The sequence below is a fragment of the Cricetulus griseus genome, chromosome 2 (genome assembly GCF_003668045.3).
Source record: "Cricetulus griseus strain 17A/GY chromosome 2, alternate assembly CriGri-PICRH-1.0, whole genome shotgun sequence".
NCBI lineage: Eukaryota > Metazoa > Chordata > Mammalia > Rodentia > Cricetidae > Cricetulus > Cricetulus griseus.
In genome coordinates, this window is record NC_048595.1 from 258,962,745 (window position 1) to 258,974,834 (window position 12,090).

The 12,090-nt window shown below is 37.3% G+C and overlaps 1 long non-coding RNA gene across 1 annotated transcript; it reads left to right on the plus strand.

Moving 5' to 3' along the window:
• Positions 1-217: 217 nt before the first annotated feature.
• LOC107979987 lies at positions 218-11,650 on the plus strand. Its single transcript, XR_004768440.1, has 3 exons — positions 218-269; positions 8,427-8,494; positions 8,966-11,650. It is a non-coding gene; the product is annotated as an uncharacterized LOC107979987 (long non-coding RNA).
• Positions 11,651-12,090: the final 440 nt, after the last annotated feature.

Consider the following 12,090-nt stretch of genomic DNA (forward strand, 5'->3'; position numbering starts at 1 on the left):
TAACACTATCCAGAACCTATACCCCTAATGAACAGGCTAAACTCCAGGAACCACCCTCCACTCCCCACCCCCAGCCTGCCACTGATGTTCATTAAGGAGTTCATCACTGTAGGGGAAGCTGTAGCCACGCCTACTTAGGGGCAGGCTACAGGTGTGCCTGACCACGCTTGCGTGGTCAGGGTGAGGTAGTGTGACTGCATTTTCTCTTTCGGTTTCACTTTGGTACTTGCTGGACAGACTGCTGCCACGCCGGCTGGCTAGGTTGCTCTGTAAGTAAGGCTTTTCCCTATTAAATAACCTTATATTTCTACCTGACTCCGTATTGGTAATTTCCCACTAGACATCACTAATGATTTTTTATTTAGAAACTATCTAATTTGTATATTAATCCAAGTTCCCTCTCCTTCCCATCCTCCCATGCCCTCTACCAATACATGCCCTGCCCCCCTGCATCCCACTCCCCATCCACTACCCAGGGAGGGTGAGGACTTCCATGGGGGACCATCAAAGTCTGTCATATCATTTGGGGGAGGGCTTAGGCCCTCCCCTGTGTATCTAGGCTGACAGAGTAGCCCTCCAAATGCTTTTTAAATGTCTCGGTATAGCAAACTCTAGAGCATTACTGTTCAAAAAGTAGGCAGGTGCCCATCTGGTTGGATCATTAAGAATTCAGATACAAGATAAAAGATACCATAATAGAGGGAGCCATTATAGGTTTAAAGAGAAATCTGGCACTATTGAAATTTCCAGAGATCTACAAGGATGACACCAACTAACAATCAATCTAAGCAACAGTGGAGAGGCTACCTTAAATGTCTTTCCCTGATAATGAGATTGATGTCTTCCTTATACACCATCCTAGAGCCTTCATCTAGTAGCTAATGGAAATAGAAGCAGACACCCACAGCTAAACACTGAGCTGAAATCCTAGAATCCAGTTGCAGAGAAGGAGGAGTGATGAGCAAAGGAGTCAAGACCAGGCTGGTGAAACCCACAGAAACAGCTGATTTGAACAAGGGGGAGCTCATGGACCCCAGACTGATAGCTGGGAAACCAGCATAGGACTGATCCAGATCCCTGAATGTGAGTATCAGTAAGGAGGCTTCAGCAATCTATGTGGCCTCTGGTAGTAGTTCGGTATTTATCTCTAGCATAGGAATGGACTTTGGGAGTACATTCCACATAAAGGAATTCCACTCTCTCAGCCTAGACACACGGGTGCGGAGGGAGGGGGGGATCTAGGCCCTGCTCCAAAGGAAATGACAGGCTTTGAAGATCCTCATGGAAGGTCTCACTCTCCCAGGATAGCAGAAAGGGGATGGGATAGGGAGTTAGTGGGAGGCAGGGGAGAAAGGGAGGCAGAGGGAACTGGGATTGACATGTGAAACAATATTGTTTCTAATTTAATTTAAAAGGCACAATGAGACATGCAGATGATGTGACTGGGACTTGAGTGTTTTCATGCATTCACAGAAGCGCTGCTGCAGTGTGAGCAGGTGGGCATATCGCTCACATAAAACAAGCTGGTATAAGTGTAAGCAGGTGGTCATACAAGCTGGTATAAGCAAGCTATGGACCCGTGAAGGACCAGAGGACCTCCCAAACCTGTAACAGAGTGGTCAAACTGTGAATGTAGTCACAGTAGATGGACTCCTGTGTGGTTGTTAGGTAACCACGAACAAATGCAAGTCTATATGAGTTATTCTTAAGATAAGGTAGGGATTTGTGATCCTACAAACACTTCTAAGGAAGTATCATGGTCCAAATTCAGGTGGGGCTTCTACCTGACATAGGTGAAGAAAAAAGGCCTCCTATAATAATGTGTTCTCACAGCTTTATCTACAAATATAACCCAGATGCCTCCTGAGCAGTGTTCTCAATGATGGTCTTTTATTTGCATCTACGTTTCTTCACCTGCCTCTAATACCCACCATTTCACTTATTTACTTGTATTCTATACATCATTCATATATTCATCCCAAACAAAGTAGATCTCAAACAACTCAGTCTAAACTGTATTAATCATATTTCCTTCTCAAGCCACAAAAAATAATTTGGCTTCCGCTCTGAGTTGTTAGAGATATGTCTGCATTTTGCTACTCCTTTCCTGTGACTTGTTAGTATGGAATTTTACCCTTCAGTATTATCACACACACACACACACTCTCTCTCTCTCTCTCTCTCTCTCTCTCTCTCTCTCTCTCTCTCTCATCAAAACAAAACCTTTTCACATTGTGTGAGTTCATCCAATGTTGCTGAGGAAGCCTGGGATCCAACTACTGTGATGAAGCCATTTCTTTCAGTCAAAACCATTCGCTACTGCAAATAATGTCACACAAATGAATTTAGAAGGCAGAGTGGATATATAGTTTGGAATTGTGTATTTTCTCAATTTGTGAGATGAGATGAAAATCTAAAATTCACATGCAATCATATTTTAAGTTTGAAAATAAAAGGGGAACCTAAGGTTTACTGTTCACTGTAGTTCTCCTTACCTGCAGATGTAGTTACCTTTCAGATCAACAATTCTTAAAATGCATTCTTAAATTTCTTGGGCAAATCAGGGTTCAATTATCCCAACATATAGAATGTCAAGGATTTTGACTTATAATGAAAAAAATAGAACATCAGATTCATTTTCAGATTTTCAGTCAAGGGGATGGTTTGTATATTAGGAGTTTTCATGTGTCTGAGATAAGTGCAAATCCAGCACAAAGTTTTATCTTTTTACTAATATCCTAATTCTCTACTTTCAGCTGAAAAAATGATTTACTTTCCTAATAAATCAATCATATATCCATTTTGTCATTTTAATCCAAATAAAACATAGAACCAGTTATTTATTGTTATTCCAACTTAAACATTGCCTTAACTGAACAAAAATCACATGTTCTTCAGGCAATCAATATATCTCTCCAAATGAAGCAAGAGCATTGCAGAGGCTGCTATAGGAGTACAGTGGGGAGGAGGCTCACTGTAACTATCCAAGATAGGGAAGATTACGGATTAGATAGCGCATTCAACTTTTACTTGTCAATCTAACACAGTGCCTTAACATTAAACAAAGGAAGTCTTTAATAGATCAACACATTCAGTCTCAAATTTTCTGTTATAAGAATTCTATAGAAAAATAAAATTACTGTATATATGGACACAATATTGAACATATTACAATATTGAATTTTGTAAATGTTGAACATATACAAAAAAGTACCTTCAATAATTAGAAATTATTCTGTAGCATACTGAAATCACAACAGTTTCGATATATAATTGATTGACCATAGCTTTTGCAATACCATAGTCACTACATAATGGAATGCAAGCCGATGGTTTTTATCCGGAAAGCCTCCAAAATGCCATAAATGGTTAAGATAAATGTTTAATGGGCTGCCTTTAAAAGGAAGCTCTCCATGGGAAGAGGGGGAAGGGAGCTATGAGAATGAGAAGGGAAGAAGAGGAAGGATGCAGAGGTCATGAGGGAGCAGAAAGGTTGAGTCAGGTGTGGGTTAGAAGAAAGGATTTGTGATAGGTAGGGTTTTAGTTGGGGGGTGGTAGGGGAGGAAGGGAGGGAGAAGGGAACTGGGATTGTCATGTAATTCAATCTTGTTTGTAATTCAAATAAAAAAAGAAAAGAAAAGAAATGTGAAAAAAGGAAGCTGTCCACCCTTCTCTTCTTTCCATTCTTTCTGTGAAAGTAGATTTAGAACTTCTAAATAAATTTTAAAGGCAGGGTGAGCAGAACATTTAGCCTGAAAATTGCAGATACAGCTTCCAGCAGTCCTGTACTTTAAAACCAAAGCAAAATAAAAGCCTTAATGTCCACACTGCATGCTTCCTCCCATGTAATGTCCCTCACATTCACTCTGCCCTGCTCTACTTTGTCTTCCACCGTTTCATTAATGAGCATTTTCTAGCTTACCAACAGTTTCACAAGGCCAAGCAGAGAAAATCTTCCTTTTGTTTACATGACTCAGCTACCTAGCCATATTTATCAAAGTTATTCAGCTTCTTTACTTTATATCACACAGATTAATCTAATTACTCATTATTTTATTATTTTGTAATGCAGAGGATCAAACACAGAGTTTCCCACTTGCCCCAAAATTTCTCTACCACTGAGATTGACACATAGATTTTCTAGTACTCTTTGAAGCCGACTTCAATATCTATGTTTGCCAAAAGTCAGCTCTATGTCTTACTCTGTATTCTCATCTATCTCTGACATAATCACATCTTTACTCCTCCATCTTTTTAGTAGCATATACATTTCATGCATGTAGCAAAATTTGATCCATAAAGGAACTTCATTCTTTACAGTAGTGATTAGAATAAACCAACCTTGCATGTAACGAGTTCCATTTTTCTGGCATATTTGAATGTATATGCCAGACATGACTCTTCTCTGATGCCAGGCTTATAGATGAATGAATACACTTCTTTATTCAACCTTTAAATGTTTCATCCTTAGACCTTATGCATATAAAGTGTTAACTCCTGATTGATATCAACCAGGTTTCTTCTGACTTCATCTCTCTCAGAGTTGCACCACTGTCCTAACAGTAATATCTATAAAACAACTCTTTGTGTAACCACATATCTGATGCATCAGAAAAAGTGTTCTTAACCTGTAGGTAGCAAACCCTTTGGGCGGTCTCAGATATCCTGAATATCAGATTTTGCATTATAATCCCTAACAGTAGCAAAATTACATTTATGAGGTAGCAATGAAATAATTTTATGGTTGGGGGTCACCACAACCTGAAGAACTATAATAAAGTGTCACAGTACTAAGAAGGTTGCAAGCCACTGCATCAGAAAATGCTTTCAATTGGTTTTTCAAATGAAACTTAGCTTTATCTGTGGATGTTCATTCTCACTGTTGTTATTCCAGCAGAGGCCAGTAGTAACTTCTGTCTCCATCACTGAAGAATTTCTTCCCTTTGTCAAAACAAAAACCAGGTGATAAAGAATCAATTATACTAGACAAAAATGAAAGCCCCAGAAGTATTCTGCATGAAAATGTAAAGCATACTTAAAGGATTTATGCCATTCTGTCTTTGTTTCTCTAGCTTAATCTTCCAATTCCTTAGTCAATCATAATACTGCCAATCTGTTTCCAAAACAATAATTTTAAAAACTTTCCATCACATTGTTTTGCTACTACATTTAAATTTTCTTGTATTTTTATTGCAGATTAGATAATATTTTTCCAAAAACAGAAAAAGATGATCAATATTTGGTTTGTGAGTTACTTTCATTCTTTGTTTTACTATACACTAAGTCATAGGCACAATAGTGTTTCTGGATCTCTTGAATGTCTGTTTTCTCTGTAACACAGACACGCACATACACATACACACACACACACACATGCACACGCACATACACACACACACACACACACACACACATACACATGCAGAGAGTGTGCATACAGATACTTTTTCTGGATTTTATTATTTTGAACATTCATGTATTACTCTTACTCAAAGAACTATTTCTTAGTGACAAAACTTAAACCTGTCTGTTTGTCAGTCCCTCATCTCTGTTCAGTTGACATGATAGTGTCTCAGGTTAAAACATGTTTGTAATAATTCATTTTATTTCCTTATATTTTTGCATCTGTTCCCTACTAACTCATACAATTGTGGGGAAAACCATATTGTTTATTTGTGCTGCTGGGTACCTGGCACAAACTTACAAAAGTGATAGAGGTTTTCAGAAGAAACCTTAGTATTTTCATTTAAGCACTGTAGGTGTATGTATGATATTAATTCACATGAAGTTAATGGTTTTTAAGCATCTCTATTCTAAAAAAATAGCATCAATACCAAGCCTATATTCACCTTTTAAAATTTATTTTTATCACATTTAATTATGTGTATATGTATGTGTATGAGTGGTCATGTGACAGGGACGATGTGCATGTGAAAGCAGAGATGTTAGATTCCACTGAAGTTGGAGTACTAGGTAGTCAGGAGCCACCAAACTCAGATGTTGAAAACTCAACTCATGTCCTTCACAAAGACAAAACACACTCTTAACCATAAGTGATATCTCCAATCACCACACATGAGCAATTTAAAGAAACTGATCTATCAATATTTATTTCCATAACTCTGAAAATTAAACACAGAAGCACAGAGAGTGACCATATTAAAAATGGTGCTTGAATCATCAGCGAGGTTTCCTCAGGCAGCAGAAAGGAGCAGATGCAGAGATCCCAGCCAGACATTATACTAAGGGAGAGCCTAAATTGGAAGTCTCCTTGAAGCTTTGGGAACTCTGGGGAAGAAATGGAGGAATGATTGTAGGTGTCAGAGGCATAGAGGACACCAGAAGAACATGGCCCACTTAATGAGCTAAAAGCAGAGCTCACAAAGACTGAAAGGACAAGCATGGACCCTGAATGGGTCTGCACTAGGTCATCTGCATACATGTTATGGCTATTAATTTGGTGTCTTTGTGGAATTCCTAACTATGGGAGCAGATATGACTCTGACTCTTGCCAGAACTTTGGTACTCTTTTCCTCCTGTTTGATTGCCGTGTTTAGCTTTGGTGTGAGGGATTTTGTCCTGTCATGTTGAATTTGTTTTGTCATGTTTGGCCGTTTATCTCTTGGATGCAGCTCTTTTCAGATTGGAAATGAAAAGGAAGTGGATGGGGGTAGAGGAGGTGGTACGGATACTGGGAGGCATGGAGGGAAAGGAAACTGGTTGGGATGTGTTGTTTGAGAGAAGAATTGATTTCAATAATAAAAGAGAAGAATGGTGCTCAGATTGCTTGGACATAGATTATGAATGTGATTATAATAGTCTGTATCAACAAATGTTAGGAACTCAGCAAACATCTTTGCATCAATTAATCACAAGTAAGCAGCTGAATAAATTTTTCATGTATTTTTTTTTAATTTTCCTGTTGTTTCTCCTGCTCAGAAACTATCTAGCTTCCAAATTGCAAGAGCTTCATTCCCAGTTCTCTGGGCACTGTAGTGATTTTCTATTTTGGATGTGACAAAATTCTTGTTTCACCATGAAGATGTTTTCAGTGGGCCCAATGCCATAATTGGGTCATTTAAGTTCAAGGATAAACAGCTAAAGCAAAATCCACACATGGAATTATGGGAAAATGCTATTTTGAGCAAGCCTGTTCTGATTACCTCAATGTCTAGGTCCCTTGTCTCTCCCTCAGACACCATCACTTACACTGAAAAGCAAGCAAGGTAAAGTAGGAGACTCTAGCTATAAAGAACAAATGACAAATATAAGTATCATGAGTGAGATTACTAATCTTAAAAATATTTTAAAATAATGAAGGCAATGTTCATTTTTATACAACGGATTTTGTAGTATGCAGGAAACAATTTTATGGAAGGCAGAAATGTAAAATCCAAAACCTGTTTCACCATATCTTTTCACAAAAAACATTCTCTGTTGGCTTTAGTGCTACTTTTACACAAGTATTTAAGGAATAAATTTAATACAATCTCTATTATTGATAATGAAGAGATGTTTCCTAAGTTATCTGCCCAGCAATATTCTCATTTTCAAATGCTTTAAGACTTTAATGTCTGTGAGATGATTCAGCAGGTAAAGTATGATGCTTAGTAATAAGTCTTGTCATCTGTGTTTGCTCACCTGAGCCTTCATGGTGGGAGGGTAGAGATAAACAAATGCTAAATACTAACAATATTCAGAACCCGGAACTCATTTGATGAAGCCCTCAGTATTCTGTCTATGAAACTCAACTGATTGAAATATTAACCTGACTCCAAAATGAAAAGATAAGGATACATTACTATATTTGTAAACAGATTTAAATATTATTGACTATTGTTTTTCCAGACCCAATAATATATTTGAAACAATTACTGGAATTGACAAAGGTTGCATATACAAATGTTAGAATTTTAGATGAAAATGCAAATCAATTGTTTAAGACTTAGGGGTCTTTTGGATGTTATAAAACCTGCAAAACTATTGCAATAACTCCCAGTAAACAATATTTTATATATTTTTTAAAAAGTTTCCTGTCAAAAACCACTTGATTTCACACTAAACTGAAATCATAATATCACAGATTTATACTAACAAACAGAACCTTACAAACAATTAAATTATTTTTAAGAAATTTGTTTAGAAGATCACAACTATTCACAGTCTTAAGTAGAATGTTCATAAGTGGATGTATCGTGTGTTTCAAATGGCATAAATTATTTTAAAAGATGGATTTAAATGGCAAGGAAACTAGCCAAAGACTTGGATGATGAGGGAGCCTTACAACTCAGGGTAACATTTTGTAGACATCTTTGCTAACATAGTATCAATCAAATACCTAGATAATCATGGCTATGAGGACCTTTCATGTCTTGAAACTCAAGCTTAATTACTTCTCTGGGGCTTGTTTATTTCATCATCTCCAGGGTTTGGAATTTGACCTGTGAAGTCTGAGTGTCCATTGAATTTATTATTACACCTTCTTACTAATCAGGTATGTATAGCTTCTTGAGCAGACACTTAAACCCTAGTCAAAAATACCTGTTTAAAAAATCTCCCCTTAAGGAGACTCCTTATAGAAGTAGGTAGCACATCAGTCTCATAAAAATCTTGCCCTCAGATACGCTCTTAGCCTAGATACACAGGGTAGGGTCTAGGCCCTGCCCCAAATGATGTGACAGACTTTGATGATCCCTCATGGAAGACCTCACCCTCCCTGGGGAGTGGATTGGGGATGGAGTGGGGAGTTGGAGGGGGCCATGGGATGATGGGAAGAAGAGAGGCCTTGGATAGATATGCAAAATAAGATTGTTTCTAATTTAAATAAAATTCATTAAAAAAAGAGAAAAATCTCCCACTCATTCATTAGGGAAAACATTTTCCAAATATCTGTGTTGGTGAAACAAGTAAATTAATAATTTTACCCATTCTATTAATAATGAACCATGTCCTCTTTTGCTCTCAGGATTTACTGTCCTGATCGTAAATACACCAGCCAGTTTTCACCCAGATGAAGGAAAAGTGGCAAAGGAAAGAGCCTGAGAATTTCTATTGCATAGATGCTGGTTGTTCGGAAGTGCCTGGGGTCAACAGAATCCACTGGCCTGAGACAAGTAAAGATGGAGTGTTTTAATTTGCAGAAAACCATTACATTGTTCATAGAACAAAGCAAAAGCATCACCAAGAGTGGAAAGTTCTGCAGGCCACAGACCAAGCTTCTCTTCAGAACACAAGCGGCCACCGAATCAATGTGTGACTTCAGGTTACACATCTATCTTCCTAATCAGGCAGGCAGTTTCACTATGAAAGGCAGCAACTTAAACATAATCATGGATGGTGTATTTTATCTGTAGGCAGATACTCTCATCAAATATCTAAATATCTACTTCTGATGTGGCCATGCTCTTCAGGTAATATCAAGGACCAAGAGTGCTTTCCACACTTTGGCTTCCCAAGTCACAGTACTGGACTGTTAACTCAAAACTTCAACATCTTTAAAAGCTTATCTCTGAGGATAATTAACATTCATGATGCAAAATGTGTAATTATGGTAGCATGAACCCATTTGGAATAAGACTTTGCTATTTGCTATTTTATTTTTAATGACAAGCTAGAACGCTCTCAAATTGAATTTTTCCCAGAATATTTAAGCAACTCTACACTGATCTTGAATCTTCACTTACAGTGTAGTAGCATCAATTTAACTTTCCCAGAAAATTATATAAACTATAGCACACCACAGATGATAATGAGCTTCTAGAGCCTTCCCCAAAACCTGATGAGCTTAAATCAGACTTCACTGTCCCTAACCTACATCCCAACAATCTACTGGACATGAGAAAGTTTGTTTAATGACAAAGACACAGGGTTATGAGATACTCAAAACATTATAATGGAGACACATAGCACACAGCTTTTAAGAAATCTTGGATGGTGAGGATTGCTGTCATGGTATATCCATCCTCCGTAGAATTAGCTACAATTATCCATTTCATGACTACTACATCTAGTTAGGAAAACATAGTGACCCAATTCCCAGTTCAACAATTTTCGCTTGTTGAAAAATTAAGACTTTTATCAAATGAATTTCTTTATAAAAATAGTGTTAATCCTCCTTGTAGCACTGAAAAAGGAAATTTAACTTTTCATTGTTTGAATATTAAATTTTAAGTCATTTTCAAAAGCTCAAATAATTACTTATTTTCTAACAGGGATCAAATCTAATTTAACTATCTTCCAAAGGTTTTACAATGAAAAGAGAATGTTTCCCATAGCATCCTTGTTCTGTATTTACATATCAGAATATTCTGCAGGGTTAGTCCAGTTTTATCTTTGTTATTTAAAGCAGTGAATCAATTCTGATATTCTCTAACACCTTCTGAGATCCTTTTCAATTACTTCCCTGCTAACATGCCATGATCCCTACCATACTTCACAGTCCTAATTTCCAAGAAAAGGGGGCATGCAGTAAATCACAGGGAGGGAGCAAAACATCAAAGTGTGCCAATTCATGGTTCTGATTTTATACCCCAATTTCCTGGCTGAATTTACAGAGTGGCCCATAGTCAACCACTTTCATCTCATATATCCCTGCAAACTACTCCCTCTCCACCTAGTGAAATTCTCTTATTCTTGCACATGCAGATCACAGGTAGCTCCATCTATGAACCTTCTCAAGCTGTACTGTTCCAGAATAATAGGTTTCCTCAATGTCATAAGCATCCATTGTTTGTAAGCACATCTAGAATTCTGTATCTCTATGACAATTATCCATGCAAACAATAATTATGTCACATTTTAAGACAATGATGCATGTTACAGCTACCACTGCCATTCTTTCCAAAAATATAGCAATCCTAGAAACACAAGCTTTCCTTCCAGGCCAAATGAATAATAAAAAAGTTAATGCATATTTTCACCCTATCTTTTTCCATTCTTATTATTTTCTTGAAATAGTCATTGCCAGTTACTCTTTACTTATATTATCAGTATCAGTCTCTAAATTCAGTTCTTCTCAACAGCTGTAAATATTTCCCATAGTCAAAGAAGAAATTGAGAACATTTACATTTTTCTCACTGTCTCCTGCCAAAATATTGACTATTTGTCAGTTTTGGATTATGTTACATTGGTTGAATAATCTTCCCACCAGGAGCTATTTCTCTGTGTTTTATAGTATAGATAGTGCACTGCAGGCATGGTGGATTATGACTATTATCATAACAAAAAGAGTGCAGTCTCATATTCTTACAGAAAATTGAGAAGCAGTGGAAACTCATGTCTGGCCAAGATCAAACTGGGAGCCATTTTTCTAGGTATTCAATCAATCAGAATCACATGGATGGGTATTAAAAATATTTGTCTAATAGATCATGTCCTCTAATATAATAGCATAGGACTTTAGTATTATCATATCCAGAGGAAAGGAAGATTCATGATGCAATACTAATAAAAAGAAAACTATTCAAAAATACACACAGCAGGGACTGAAACTGGATGAACTGGGAGGAAACAAGAAACAAGCCAAATCATATATAAGAGGATTGCCTCCGGTTAAGAGGGATGTCTTTAAGGATTTTATTTCTTACACAGCTCTTTATTGTGTAAATTTTTCTTCAGTAATCACTGTTTGCTATAGTACGGAAAAAATGTGAAAATGGAACAAATAAAAGCCATGTCATGGGTATAATGGAACTTACTTCCTTCTTCCCTGTTTCTCCGTCCCTCCTTTGGTCTTTTTCCATAGTACTGGTGATTGAACCTAGGGTCTCGAGCTCACTAAGTAAGTGATCCATCACTAAGCTGTATCTCTATCTCAGGTAAAGAGCCATAGATACTAGGACATGCACATAAGGGGGTTTCTAGTGCTTCCCTAGGACTAGCTCAGTACTAGAAAATCTCTGCTACCTCACACATCATCAATACCATCATACTAAGGTAGCTCATAAAGATGATTGTAAGATGAGTTCACTAAGTGTTTTACATTCTATAAAAGGGCTTGATGCTTTGACTTCCTTGCCCTCAACCAGGTAAGAAAAATAAACTAAAAACCATGCTGAAAACAACAGATCACAGAGAACACAGGTGGTGGC